The sequence below is a fragment of the Meleagris gallopavo genome, chromosome 1, assembly GCF_000146605.3.
Source record: "Meleagris gallopavo isolate NT-WF06-2002-E0010 breed Aviagen turkey brand Nicholas breeding stock chromosome 1, Turkey_5.1, whole genome shotgun sequence".
Taxonomy (NCBI): Eukaryota; Metazoa; Chordata; class Aves; order Galliformes; family Phasianidae; genus Meleagris; species Meleagris gallopavo.
The window spans coordinates 73,447,990-73,453,465 of record NC_015011.2 but is presented as its reverse complement, the minus strand read 5'-3'; positions in this window follow the sequence as shown (position 1 = coordinate 73,453,465).

The following is a 5,476-nucleotide window of genomic DNA, read 5'->3' as shown; positions in this document are numbered from 1 at the left end:
TTCCTAGCTTTCTCATCCATCTTTACAACTTTCCCATTCAACTTTACATGTCAACAGAGTATTCTACAAACACTCCTTAACCATTCATGCGGGCACTTATCCAGTCAGAGCTGTGAGCCGTTCCTTCTTCTAGAGGTGTCCTTGGTTCTCATGCTGCTTGTCTTGTGCCACAGCTGCTGCTCTGAACAGTTTTTCTTGTATTCCCAAACAAATCTATTACAAGAAATGAATTCAGAGGCTATAGTGAGGCTCACCTATACGGATATGAAGAGCAAGAAATCTTTCAAGAAATATTGGTCATAAATTAATCATTTATAAAAATAATAAAGTATCTGAACTTCAAATTCTATTAAACTAGATGAGATAGAAATTTATGGAAACTATTTAGTGAATATTGAAGATTAGGAAAGAAAGAACAATTCAGTGACCTCACATTTTTTCTAAGTATCTATGAACCTGGGCAAAGTTCTCATTTGCATCAGAGAAAAGCTGGAAGAGTATCAATAGGTGCTAAGGGCCATAAAAAAAAATATGCAAAAAAGAAAGAAAAAAGTTAAACCTCCTCCCAGTCTGAAAGAAATGGTGATGCACTTTAAATGATCACTTTAAATAGGTTACTCATTTTTAGAGTTTCTTATGAGAGAAAAAGAATGATATGAGTAACTGAATGAATTATTTATTCCTTTTATGCAATTTCACATAGTGAGCTGAAATGTTTCTGTTGGGAAACTGAACTCCATTCCCCATAGGTAACATTTGTTGATACAGAGTAGTGTTGACTCATCCTCAGGTAGAATCGTAGAATCATAGAATCACAAGGTTGGAAAGGACCTATAAGATCATCTAGTCCAACTGCCAATCTGAGCTACCTGTTGTGAATTTTGAGTTTGCCAGATTTGGAAATCTAGTGACATTTTTGATTGTCAGGGTTTGATTGATTTAGCAAGAGAGACACTGAATGTTTATAGGTTGTATTGCATGAGTTCTCAAAGCTAAGTGATGAGACACGCATTTCTTTCCTACTACTGCTGTAAGTGTCTATCTTGAGTAAGTGCCCGGTTACTGCATGGATTTATAGGTATGTAGACTTTTTGTACGCAAAGAATGTGACAGTCAAATCCAGATATCAACTGAATAATGTAATTAGCAACTTAATCCTTTGAAACACTGCGTAAAGATTGCTACTACTACATCTGAAAAATCATATGGATTATCATTTTTATAATTCTACACATCACATCCTCTTTGTGCCTAGCTTTCCAGTAAAAGTTCTCTTTATCCATAAAGAACATTCTACAAAGTACTTACACCAATCCAGAAATTCTCTGTGGAAGCCCTTAAAGCTTTGTATTTTTCCATAAGAAAGTAGAGAATTTGATTACAGTGTTTCTGACTAACCAGTATCACGTTGTTTGCTTACACGGTTGGTAGGTACTCTGCCTTAATTTCTGTCTCAGTCCTCATATCTACTTAATAAGCTTCTATTGTTTCTTTGTAACGAGTCCAATAGCTTTTTTAGTTTATAATCCACCATTACCTCATAATCTGCTCTCCCAGGTGTATTCTGAAACTTCTTGGTATGCAACCAATAACATTAGTAAAGCTGGAGAGTCAGTGAGCAATTTGTTTTCATTTTATTTCTTTACAGGATAAAGTTTTATCTTTTGCTATTTTAAATTGTTGTTAAAATTCGAATCCTATATTTTTATTCAAAACATTTTTTGCCAGGTTTTTGAATACATTAAAATTTGGAAACTGAATGATTGCATCCCTCCATACAGATCATCTCCTTAAACAACACCCTTTTACTGTGTTTAATAGTTATTATTTCTAAAGAGTCAAGAGGCTGGGGGAAAACACAGTCTTACAGCTAAGTGAATTTCAAATCATCTGTTCTCTAAGGGATTCCAGTCTTCATTCAGTGTTTTTTCATCCTATCACAGATTAAAAAAAAATAATAAATTCTTAGTGTTTTTTTAAGAAAATGCATCTCTGGCTGCTAGAATCTGTAGTTTAGGCAGATTAGGCTTCAGGCTTCAGGTATCATTGGAGAAAGCAGCAAAAAAATTTGTTAAATAACAGTTTCAAACAAGAGCTTCAACTAAAAGTTAACTTCATTAAATGGTTTTTGTGGCATCCTTTTTCATTCTATTTTCCGGCTAAAAGAATCAATTCATAAGTTCTTTCTTGGTCTTTGGTGAACACTCTCCCTCAGAATCGCTGGAGATGATTCAGTGTGTTACTTGTTTGAAGAAACACACAGAAAAGGAAATTTTTTTGTAGAAATAAGTGCCCTGTCTTGGCTCTGAACTTATTCCTACATCCTACCAATGGTGTCAAGTGTTACAAAATTGCTGGGGAATATTTGCAGATGCATGTTAGAGATAGCTTTCAGTATTAGGAGTTTGATTCAGGGCTCTTACGCTGGTTTATCAAATATTTTCACAAGCACCCTCATATTCATTCTTTACTGAATAGTCTTGAGATTTATCTTCAGCTTAAGCAACACTTTGGACAAAAACTCCTTTCATTCCTTTCTGTATACAGAATCATTTGGAATTATTATTATTATTTTTTTTCCTGAGAATCACCTGCAGCGTAGCTGGGGTTCTCTGACAGTTAATTTCTCTTCTGAAAATCTTAATTAAAAAAATTCTAAGCCTGCTGTCAAATTATTCCAAGTGGGTCTGCTTTCTGCCAGGAGGCTTTCTTGGCTTCCATCTTTCTCCATTTTGTGTGCTCTCTGCAGATCTGGATTTAGCAGTAATATATTTCTGCCTGGGACTGTCTGGACAGAATACGCACATATAGGCTGTCAGGCACTTACATGGTAGAAATCTTTAGGATCTTTGGATGCACAGCAACCCCAATGCTGCTGCTGAGCAGTAATTCCACCCAGATGTCCCAGATAGTTTCAATAAATGATTGAATCCTACCCTGAAATTCTTTCAAGTGGAGAAAATATGCTAAGTCCAGAAAAATCTGGACACAAGTGACTACCTGGAATGAAACAATGAGGTGTACGGAAATGCTTTGTCTTATTCCTGATTATATTATAGTGACTGGAATTTTATCTATACTCCAGCTGTGTTTCTGAAATAAGTGTACAGTTTTCAAAACTTCAGGTGGAAATATCAGTGTGCTGGAAACCATTACCTCAATAATAATTAAACTCTTGTTTCATTACTGAAATTGAACTGAAATTACTGTGTTCTAAGATAAAAAATATATGAGAAATTAGTATTTATATAGCAAATCATATATGGGTAAACCTTCAGTTCATGGACAAATTTTCTTCTCCTGACCTAGTCTGTCGTAGGAGTTCCTGACTCTGGCACCATTTTCTTCAATGATCTGTCACCACTGTACATAGTACTATACTATGAGTTGGCTTGTTGAAGAGGTGGATATGTCTCTTCAGGGGTTTGATTATATTTTTTTAACAGTTCTCGGGTTTATGATTCATCAGTACAACTAAGAAGATAGGTTAGAGAGCAGGTAGGTCAGAGAGAGCATGAGGAAGCCAGGGATGGGAAGAAAGCTTTTAAACTCGCTATGGTAACAATTTTTTATCATAAAACCGTACCTCGAGAGTACTACTTGTCTATGCTAGAGTTTAATCCATTTTTTTTTAGAGTAAATTTATTTGAAGTCATGTGACTTTCAATCATTTGCACAGGGGAGAGCCTACCCAATAATTAATTGTAATGCAGTTCAAGTTTTGTATAGAAAATATTGACTCACTTGGGGTGATTTTGTGGGAAATGAATTATGGCATGCATGAAATAATAGCTGGCCTACAGTGGTGTATGGAAAACAAAAAACTGAAAATTTTTGAGCAGGTTTCCCAATTCTTGATGTCTAAAACATATATTTTTAATATATTTGTATATACATATATTCATTTTTATGAGGAAAGTTTGAGGGAACTGGGCTTGTATAGACTGGAGAAGAGAAGGCTTCAGGGAGACCTCATTGTGTCCTTCCAGTATTTGAAGGGAGCATAAAAACAGGAGAGGTATGACTGTTTATGAGGATGGATGGTGATAGGTCAAGGGGGAATGGTTCTAAACTAAGACAGGAGAGGTTTAGTCTAGATATTAGGAGGATGTTTTTCACACAGAGGGTGGTGACACACTGAAACAGGTTGCCCAAGGATGTTGTGAACGCTCCATCCCTGGAGGTATTCAAAGCCAGGCCGGATGTATCTCTGGGCAGCCTAGTCTAGCAGCTGGCAAACCTGCACATAGTAGCAGGGTTGAAACTAGATACTCATTATGGTCCTTTTCAACCCAGGACATTCTGGGAATTGATTCTATGATTTTTTGCTTTTTTAGCATCGTTCTTGAATGATTCCAGAGTTTTTTTTCAGCATATGTATTTGCATTTCCAGTAGCCAACATTCATTTTTGAAAAGCCAAAATCTAAGGATTTATTCTTCTCTCCTTCTTTCCCCCTTCCAAAATCTTAGTCTATTACAAATTACACAGCTTGGCATAGAAGCAGTGACCAGTATGCAAATATAATTTAAATATATAATTTTAATATATAATATAATTTAAATATTAGGGTTTTTTTAATACACTGTTTTGGCAACCAGATAGACAGAATTACACTGCAGATACATGGATTCAAATATTACATGGGCTAAGCAAGGGGAATGAAGTAAACATTTTCACTGCACCCTTTCCAACATTTCTTATTCTAACTCTTGATAGGAGAGGAAATACAGTTTTTGCAGGATTTTTGTTTGGTGTTTACTTATTCATTCATTCATTCATTCATTCATTCATTCATTCATTCATTCCAGTCTTTTAAAACATTGTTTTTTATGATTTACTCAATCTACGGATGTTAAGAGAAACTGCAACTTTTGTTGATCTTCCAAAGGACTATGGAGGGTCTGACTGAATCTTTCCTTAGGTACATGTCTCTTACTCAAAAGAACATAGTGCTTGGTAGGTGAGGTGGCCATTTGAATAGCATTCAAAATGTTTGCCAGATTAAACTCAGAATTTCACTTTAGAATGTAACAATGTACAGAAAAAAAAAGTTTGATTACTGCTTCTGAGAGTACACTTTATGTATAGCCAAGATGCAGAATATGGCACTTCTTACTCTTATTACTTTTCACATGGTTGGTGATTGCCCAGCTTTCTAATTTTTCTAGATCTCTCTGTAAGGCCTTTCCATCCTCATGGGACTCAACAGCTCTGCCTACTTAGTATCACCAACAAACTTGCTCAAAACACACCCCTAGTCCTACATCTACTTAATTTATGAAATGAGAAGTGTCCCTGAAGTGAAGCACTTGGGAACTCCGCTGATGTATAAACCCATATAATATTTAAGTCTATGCCTTTAGGCCTGACTTGTCAGTTGTTCACATTATGTTTTTGTCCAGCTGTAAGCTGGACATTTTGTCTAGAAAAATGTGGTAAACAGCATCAAAAACTTCAACGAAATCCAAAAAGAT